This window comes from Bufo gargarizans, chromosome 5, assembly GCF_014858855.1.
Source record: "Bufo gargarizans isolate SCDJY-AF-19 chromosome 5, ASM1485885v1, whole genome shotgun sequence".
NCBI classification, from domain to species: domain Eukaryota; kingdom Metazoa; phylum Chordata; class Amphibia; order Anura; family Bufonidae; genus Bufo; species Bufo gargarizans.
The window spans coordinates 205,761,624-205,771,608 of NC_058084.1; positions in this window are offsets into that span (position 1 = coordinate 205,761,624).

The window sequence follows — 9,985 nt, forward strand, 5'->3', positions numbered from 1 at the left end:
GATGGAAAGGCTCTGTATACATTGTGTTCGGTATATACGCTCAGTGCGCAGCCTTAGGGCTTGTTCACACGAACGTAAGGGCACTGTTGCGGTACACAGCAAGGGCACCGACCACGGGGAGACCACATACGGATCACGGACCCATTCACTTGAATGGGGTCCACGATCCGTCCGTTCCGCAAAAAGATTGAGCAAGTTCTATCTTTTTGCGATGCGGAGGCATGGAACGGAACCCCACGGAAGCACTCCATGGGATTCCATTCCGCGTATCCGGATTTGCGGACCCATTGAAGTGAATGGCTCTGCATCCGTGATGCGGAATGCACACGGCCGGTGCCCCCGTGTATTGTGGACCCGCCGTATGCGAGCCGCAATACGGCCACGGGAGCACTACGGCCATGTGAATAAGCCCTTAGCCTAAGGTTCCTGGAGTATACACTAATGTTTCTATAGGTCTCCATTCACCAAATGGAAGCCAACTGACCATTATTTGTTGCCATTCAGTTTTTTTCCACTATATAAGAAAGAGCAGCAGACTGCCTCAACATGTATACCAGGCGGTTTTCTTTTTTTCTTACAGTGGAACCCCATAGGTGATGGATGCCAGTGTATCATATTGCTCTATTGGATGTATATGTTGTGAGCAGTGTTGAGTGAATCAAACAAACTGACTTCGATCCGAATTTCAGGAAATTTTTACTTACCACAAAGCCGAATTTCCTTGTGCTTCATGGTAACGAATCAATTTTCCCTGAAATGGCAGTAAAAAAAAAAAAACTAAAAAAAACATACTCAGCTCAACCATTTGCATGCGTGTCCATCTTGATTGAAGATGCACAGTGAAATCTTGCATGCAGACATCACCACACTGTCCAGCGTGATGATGTCATCATGTCGTTAATCAAAATGGCCACGACTGCCTCTACATGATCAAACAGATTACCTGATTAACCCCTGAAAGGCCTAAATGGTAGCCTCAGCTGAAAATTTATTTCCAAAGAATCTCCTATTAGTCATCAGTGAAAAACAGACGCAACACAGACACAACACGGATATGTGTCAGTGGTTTTCACGGACCAATAGACTTCAATGGGTGTGATTGGTCCCCATCACGGATTAAAGTAGTGCGTGTCCCCGTGATTATTGAATTACTGAAATGTGAATGTTCGCATAAAATGTCAGTGAAAAATGGAAATGTGAACGAGGCCTTACTGTTCTTCTTCACAGGAATAATATTGAATAAATATTATTACTGTTTAGTAGCTTTATATTCACTATTATTTTCCGGCTTTTCTATTGCTGTAAAAGAAAAGTTGGAAAATAATAGTTCTTAAAAAGCAAAAGTTAATTTTTTTTTGCAAAATTAATATTACTAAAACATAATGGAGCAAAAACCATTAAAATAAATGCATTTTTGTAACATGTTTAGTTTTAAATATCACTCAATTGTATTTGGTATCCTTGTAATTATACCAATCTTTAGAATATAGTGAACGCGTTTATGGTGATTGGTAAACAGCGTAAATAAAAATGGTGCAATAGTTTTATTCCCTTCATTTAACCCAAAATAACAGTTGGTAGAACTTAAAGGGGTTCTGCACGTAGTTTTACCTCATGATCTATCCTCTGGATAGATCATCGGCTTCTGATTGGCGGGGGTCCGACACCCGGGACCCCCACCGATCAGCTGTATGAGAAGGCAGCGGTGCTCCAGTAGCGCCGTGGCCTTCTCACTGTTTACCGCTGGCCCAGTGACGTCACGACTAGTATCAACTGGCCTGGGCGGGGCTAAGCTCCATTCAAGTGAACAGAGCTTAGCCCCGCCCACGTTTGTTGATACTAGTCGTGACGTCACTGGGCCTGCGGTAAACAGTGAGAAGGCCGCAGCGCTACTGAAGCGCCGCTGCCTTCTCAAACAGCTGATCGGCGGGAGTCCTGGGTGTGAGACCCCCGCAGATCAGAAGCTGATGATCTATCCAGAGGATAGATCATCAGTTAAAACAAAGTGCAGAACCGCTTTAAAGGCTGTGGACACCTTCAAGCAATTTTGTTTATGAGTGCATTTTACCCATTTGGAGCCAAAACTCAGTTTTTCAATTGGTCTTTCTTAAAAAATGTTCAGCTGTTTCAGAGATGCCTGTATGTGGGTATGAGATCCCTGTACGTGGAGATATTACCGGCTCAGTGCCACTTCCCTAGGAGCATGAGACCCTTCAGCATACTATATGGGAGACACTACTGTAGAAAGCAATGATATTTGGTAATGTGAGTTCCATATTCGAGATCATCAGATGAGCCGGCTTCAATAATGTGAGCCTACTAGGTTCATGTCTTCTATGCTCCATTAGTACTGCATACCCAAGAAAGCTGCCTCTCACAATAGAGAATAAGGAACGTATATACTGGTAAATACTTACCTCCTTTACTGGAGATGAGTGGAGCCACCATCATCTGTAAGGCTACCTTCACACTCCGTCATGGATCTGCACAAATGCATCCATTCAGATAATACAACCGCATGCATCCGTTCAGAACGGATCCGTTTGTATTATCTGTAACATAGCCAAAATGTAATCTGTAACATAGCCAAGTCTTGAACACCATTGAAAGTCAATGGGGGACGGATCCGTTTTCTATTGCGCCATATTGTGTCAGTGAAAACGGATCCGTTTGGCTCAGTTTCAACAGATGGACACCAAAACGCTAAAAGCAGCGTTTTGGTGTCCGCCTCCAAAGCGGAATGGAGATGGAACGGAGGCAAACTGATGCATTCTGAGCGGATCCTTTTCCATTCGGATTGCATTCGGGCAAAACTGATCCGTTTTGGACCGCTTGTGAGAGCCCTGAACGGATCTTACAAGCGCAAAGCCAAAACGCCAGTGTGAAAGTAGGCTTAATCACTTTGAACAACTTCTTTGCTCTCCCCCACTTCACACTCTATTCGCACAGTCACACCGATACAAATTTCATTGATTGTGTCAAAGTGAATGGGACATTTTGAGACAAAAAACGACTATAAACCCACTTATGCTCACAATAACACCAAACATGTTATGTGACCCTGGGAGGTCAAAATACTTTGTAGAAGTAAAGAAAAAATTAGGCTTGCAAAAAGAATCCAGCTGCTCTGCTTGTTTTGTCTGCAATGGCATGTTTACTTTATGTTTTGTGTCATTTAGGTCCCAATAGACCTATTCAACACGAATTAGAACATAGGGGAGAAGTCAGACAAAAAAGTTGGACAAAGCAGAGAAAACAGGGGAAAACCATTCCAAATATGGCCCTAGGTGCAGATGTTTCGATGCTGGTTCCATTTGACACTTAATTATTGAATGTCGTGTTTTGCCGAAAATAGATGTTTTACTTTAGTGAAATATTGCACCTGGCAGTAATATTAATGAGAGATATTAAATATATTTAAAAAAAAGATTCCTTGGTAACAGCAACAATACAGATCTTTAGACCTGACAATTTCCAGATGTTTATAGACTACAACTCTCAGTATCTTTCTAGATCTTTAGCCAACATGATAGCTGCTGACTTTCAATAATAAAAGTATTTAATATTGTTATCAAAGTATGTCCAATACATAATAACTTAGTGATGCATGCAGCAGATATTCAGACTACTTTAAAGGTATTATTCCATGACGAATACAATGGAAATCAGTCTTCATAAAGTACCTAACAATCTCTTTGTAACCATGCCAGAATCAGCCCTGTACCTCAGGGATCCAGAGATATCCCCATTCAATGTTCCCATTACTTTGCTAGCTTTATTTTAGGCTAGCAGCTAAAAAGATATGTCCTTTCTTTTGGGGTGCGTCCTTTCTCTGGGGGCATACCCCTTCTGATACAGTTCTCTCTCTGTAACTGTAATAGTTACAGCTTCTAATAGAAGGTCTGTCTGGTTACAGTAGAAGGATGGAACTGAGCATGTGCATCCACCTCAGTAAAGTTACTGGGGCAGACAGGGAAATGAAGAAAAGAACAAACAGCAGGTGGCGCTATACAGATACATTTTATAGAATAGCTCAGTGGCTATACGAAATATTTAATTATATGCAATTACAAATTTAAGGGGTTGTCCCATGAAAAAATATTCTAGATTTTTCAAACCAGGACCTGGTTCTGAATAAGAAAGAAGGTTACAGCCAGCAAACCTATATTCATCCTGTATGGCGGTGCACGGAGCGGGCCCAAAACCAGTCCCGATATAAGTCCACATAAAAAGAAAAGAAGCTCCAGCACCAATGGTAGCCGTTAAAGCAGTCCCGATCTTTATTCACCAAATTGTTCAGAGTAAATACAGCATACAGTGGCACTGGTTCCTGCTGTTTTCCCAGTAGATTTACGCGTTTCGAACAGTAGTGTTCTTAGTCATAATCAAAGATGTTTGACCTGCTTTGATCTGAAATAGAGTCCATCCCATCCTATCTTTTTGCGGAACGGATGGATTACGGACACCATTCAAGTGAATGGGGTCGCGTTCCACATGCGGAATCTCTACGGTCGGTGCCCGTGCATTGCGGACCGCAATTTGCAGTCCGCAGCATGGGCATGGGCAGCACACGTTCGTGTGCAAGAGGCCTTACTCTCCATTAATACAACCATATTTATGTTGACAGAAATATTTCCCTATCATATTCTGTAAGATTTAACCCCTTCCCACAAAATGTTGTGCCTGTATGTCATCAGCGGGGCGCAGTTCCAGGAAAGCATAACTATGTCTGTGATTAACACATAAGATAGCTGAAGGGTAAACACCCCCCAAAAAAATGGAAGAGGAAGACAAGCCACTACCAGATTATACCTGTTAGCTTTCCATATGTCAAATTCTCATTTCCCAATCTGGAACAATCAGGAGACACCCATCCACATTAGCTTCTTGATAGATCCCACCAAGTGTCCATCGTCATATCTTCTGACAGCTTAAAGGGGTTATCCAACCCCAAAAATGCCCCCCAAGTCCCTCACACAGATTGTACTTACCTTGCTCACCGTCAGGCTGCGACAGGGACGAGCTAGGGAGGCTCGTTCCTGTTGTGGTCTGCTATTGGTTGCGGACCCCCCCCCCCCCCCACCTCCAGTCGCCGGATGTTTTGACCGGCACAACGGGGATATGCAGCTGCGGCCATGCAGGGATCCAGAGGGATGCGGGTGCCGGGGAGCGAGGTAAGTACAATCTGTGTGAGGGGCCTGGGCATTTGGTTGGGCATTTTTGGGGTTGGCTGAGTTCACAAGTGACCGATTAGCTGCGTATTTTCTGCAGCAGAAAATCTGCAGCATTTCTGCTTAAAATCTGCAGCAGAAAAAAGGCACCAAATGGTGTGTGCACACGCTGCGGGTTTTGTTGCAGAAGGTGAGATGCAGTGTCATTCTTTGCATTGAAAAGGGTGAAATCTGCAATGAAATCCGCTGGATAAATTGACATGCTGCAGCAGATGTTCTGCTGCATTTTATTTTCTCAGCATGTGGATGAGAATGCTGACATTCTCATCTACTTTGATGGTACTGTACAATGGTGCGGCATTTGCTGCACAAAAATTCGCAACAGCAAATCCTCCTCTTATCAGTCACATGAGAACCTAGCCTTAGACACATTTTATGATGGATGAACTACCTTCTCAGACTTGTTACCCCCCTAGTAAAACAACAAGACAAATGATTAATTTACAATATTTGTCCACTATGTCATATTTGCCTATATTTGAGTTCTAATTGTCAGCTCTGAAATGTTGCTTGACAGCCATATTATGCCTAAGAAATCCTTTCAACAAAACCTAGAAGATCCTCAGTACCTGGCCTTTTTACTAGAAGTGTTTCATTTACCTGCTGCCAATCTAACACAAAGAAGCGCAAACAACTGAAGCAATTCTACCAACTGCTACACGTCATATAGATAAATACCGCTCTGACACTGCCACTAAATACATTCACGGCAGTCAGACCTCCTCATAGAGCAGCCAATGTATAACTATGGAGGAATGGATATGTAGGGTTGGCTTATAGTACCTTCTCACTTCCACTGTTCAACTAACTTTCTAAAAAGTATCTTGTCCGATCAATACCAGTTCAGACAATAGTGTCTTATTTTGTAAGCTGAAAAAAAAATTATATGTTGAAAATTTAACTAAATCAGATTAGGATGTGTGTACAGTAAAAACTTAATCACATGCCATTTCCTTTTCTGCAGATATGCCCCACTATATTAACTGTATTGTTTTACATTTGAATTACAGAAGTTAGTTAAAGTAGAACTCTCACAAAATGTTTATTCTCTGGCCTGTTAGAAAGGTACATGATGTAATCTGTAGTGAAGGTAATCTTCTTACCAGTGTCTGCATTTGTGAGTTATAACCTCCCTTCTGATGCTCAGCTGTGTCATGTGACCAACTCTCTGATCTCCAACTGACACATGACAGAAAGTCAGTTACTTCTCCATTCATTCCTGTGAGACTGACATTGCGGCTCCCATAGGAATACATAGAGAAACTGACTTCCTGTCCCCACATAAGAGGCTGTGATTTGGAAAGTCTGATTGCTGGTCACATGACACAGCTGAGACACAGAAGGGAGGTTATAACTCACAAATGCAGACACTGGTAAGAAGCTTACCTTCACTACAGATTACATCATGTACCTTTCTAGCAGGTCAGAGAATAAAAAAAATTGAAGGAGTTCTTTAATTCTTCATTTATTGATTTCACCATTGCGCTGCACTTTTCAATGTTCAGATCCTTGCTGTACACAAAGGGGCACAGGGCTCATGTGGCGGCACACATTCCTGTACTATGAAACCACGGACCCCCATGTTTGGTGGCTCCATACAGCACCATATTGCAAAATAACTCATATTTCCAAATAAATGTGACTATTCTGCATGCCTCTATATAACAATTGAAGGCATAGGAGAGTACAGAATTACTGCTGTGTACAAGTCAGAGCATTTAAGAAGTTGTAATTTCTCCATGTACATGCAACCTAACAAGGATGTGAAGTCCAGATTCTCTAATTGAAGAGGACCTGTCACCACCAAATATATCACAATCTGCAGGCAGCATATTAGAGAGCAGGAGGAGCTGAGCAGATTGACATATCATTTTGTGGGGAAAGATTCAGTAAAACTGGCAGTTTATACATTTAAATCTCTGCTCCTTCTGAGCTCAGATAAAAACAGGGGAGGTGTTATCAGAGAATATTGTCAATAACTGATACGATGGCCCCTGTGTACAGCGATTGGTGACTGATTTTATTTATATATACACACAAAGAGAATGCTATCAATCTAGAACACTTCCCCTGTGTACAACTGAGCTCAGAAAGAGCAGAGATTTAAATGTATAAATTACATGTTTTACTGAATTGTTTCCCACAAAACAGGTTCTGCTCTATAACATACTGCCTGCAGATTGCACTGCATTCTATGGTAACGGGTTCTCTGAAGGACAGAGTAGCACAGAGGGATGAGGAGAAGGCCTGTTTGGGTGACGATATGATCCATTAGAGCACACATAGATAACATTAATAGCTGTGAGATACTTCCTTTGCCAGGAGACTTCTACATCAGGCCTCTTGCACATGAAGGTATGCTGCCCGTGCCCATGCTACGGACCGCAAATTGCCATCCGCACTGCACGGGAACCGTCTGTGGGGCTGGCGCATGCGAATCGCGACCCCATTCACTTGAATGGTGTCCGCGATCCGTCCATCCTGCAAAAAGATAGGACAAGTTCTTTCTTTTTGCGGAACGGAAGCGCGGAACGGAACCCCACGAAAGCACTCCGTAGTGCTTCTGTTCCAGGGTTCCGTTCTGCATCTCCAGATTTGAGGACCCATTCAAGTGCACACGGCCGGTGTCCCATGTATTGTTGACCCTCCATATGCGGGCCGCATTACGGCCACGGGGGACACACGGTCGTGTGCAAGAGGCCTCAAAAATATCTGTTCCTACAAGAAAAACACTGCACATAGTTATCACACATAAGCATTTAGAGGCCTATGGGGGGAGATTTACTAATCAAAATGTTCCCGAACTGGGGTTCCAAAAACTGCCATACTTGCTTTGCACAAGTTTTATTACACATATTAGACACTTTTCTGGCTTGTGGACAAGAAGTAAGGCATACTAAGAAAGAGTGTGATGTTTGCCACAATGGGGCATGACAAGCAAAAATGTGAGCCGAAATCAAATAGGTGGCATGAACGTAGACTAGGCTATTGCACTAAATGTATCACCCAGCATCAGATGTTGTGCTAAATGTGGAGCATCTTTAGTCATTCTAGTCTATTTTTATCTGCGGAAAACTTTACTCAGTTTATGAACTCTCCCTTAAAGCTGTGACCTTTCTAGCTATAGAACTGTGAGATCTTCATTTCTGTGTGACAAGTTGTAGTCTCTTTTTGTGCTATATTGTGGTGCATACAATTTAGTGGCTCATTTATATTTTAAAGGGTTATACAGGATAGGTCATCAATAGGGATTTGCGAACCCATGGAAGTTCGGGTTCACCTAAGGTTTGGGTTTGGGACCCGAACTTGACTCCTAACTCCATTGAATTCAATGGGGACCTGAACTTCACTTTACTATTTTCCGTTATAACACAGTTATAGCAGAAAATAATAGCATTCTTAAGACAAAATGTAAAAGAATATGGAAATTCTGTCTTAAGAATGCTATTATTTTCTGCTATAACCATGTTATAACGGAAAATAATAAAATGACCCGAACACCGAACTTCAGTGAAAAAGTCCGGGTTTAGCCTCATGCACCCGACCGTTGTTTTATTCCGTGTCCGTTGCACCATTTTTCGTGATTTTCTGCGGAACCATAAATTTTCCATGGGTCCGTTGAAAACTCAGCTAAAGCATCATTTGCCATCCGCGTCCGTGGTTCCAGTCCGTAAAAAAAATATAACCTGTCCTATTAGTTCTGCGGAAAACGGTTCGCGGGCCCATTTAAGTCAATTGGACCTCTAAAAAACACGGAGGCACACAAGATTGTCATCCGCGTCCACGCATCCATTTTATTCCTATCATTTGCATGGCATACCTGTCTTAGGTCCCTTTCACACGAGCGTGATTTTCGTGCGGGTGCAATGCTTGAAGTGAACGCATAGCACCCGCACTAAATCCTGACCCATTCATTTCAATGGGGCTGTGTACATGAGCGTTGTTTTTCACGCATCAGTTCTGCATTGCGTAAAAATCGCAGCATGTTCTATATTCTGCGTTTTTCACGCAGCCCTGGCCCCATAGAAGTGAATGGGGCTGCGTGAAAAACGCATTGCATCCGCACGCAAGTGCAGGTGCGATGCGTTTTTCACTGATGGTTGCTAGGAGATGTTGTTTGAAAACATTCAGTTTTTTATCATGCGCGTGAAAAACGCATCAAAACGCATTGCACCCGCGCATGAGGCCTTAGGGTACGGGTACCCGAACTAGCAAAGTTCGGTTCGAACCTGAACTTTGCAGTTTGGGGTCGCTCATCCCTAGCCATCAATATCAGTTCAGTGTGGGTCCGACATCCGGTACCATCATCTGTTTCGAGTGCCATGACACTAGAGACTGTACTGTGTACAGAGTGGCTCTGCAAGGGTACTGCAGCTCAGCTCCCATTCAAGTAAGGCCTATTGCACACGAACGTGTGCTCCCCGTGGCCGTGCTGTGGCCTGCAAAATGCGAGCCGTAATGCACGAACACCGACCGTGGGGCAGCCGCAGCGGATCGCGGACCCATTCACTTTAATGGGTCCGCAATCCGGCTGTTCCGCAAAAAGATAGGACATGTTCTATCTTTTTGCGGAACGGAAGTACGGGAAGAAACCACATGGAAGCACTCCGTAGTGCTTCAGTAGGGTTCTGCTCCATGCTTCCGTTCGCATCTCTATGGATTTGCGGACCCATTCAAGTGAATGGGTCCGCATCCGTGATGCGGAATGCACACGGCCGGTGTCCCGTGTATTGTGGACCCGCCGTATTTGTGGA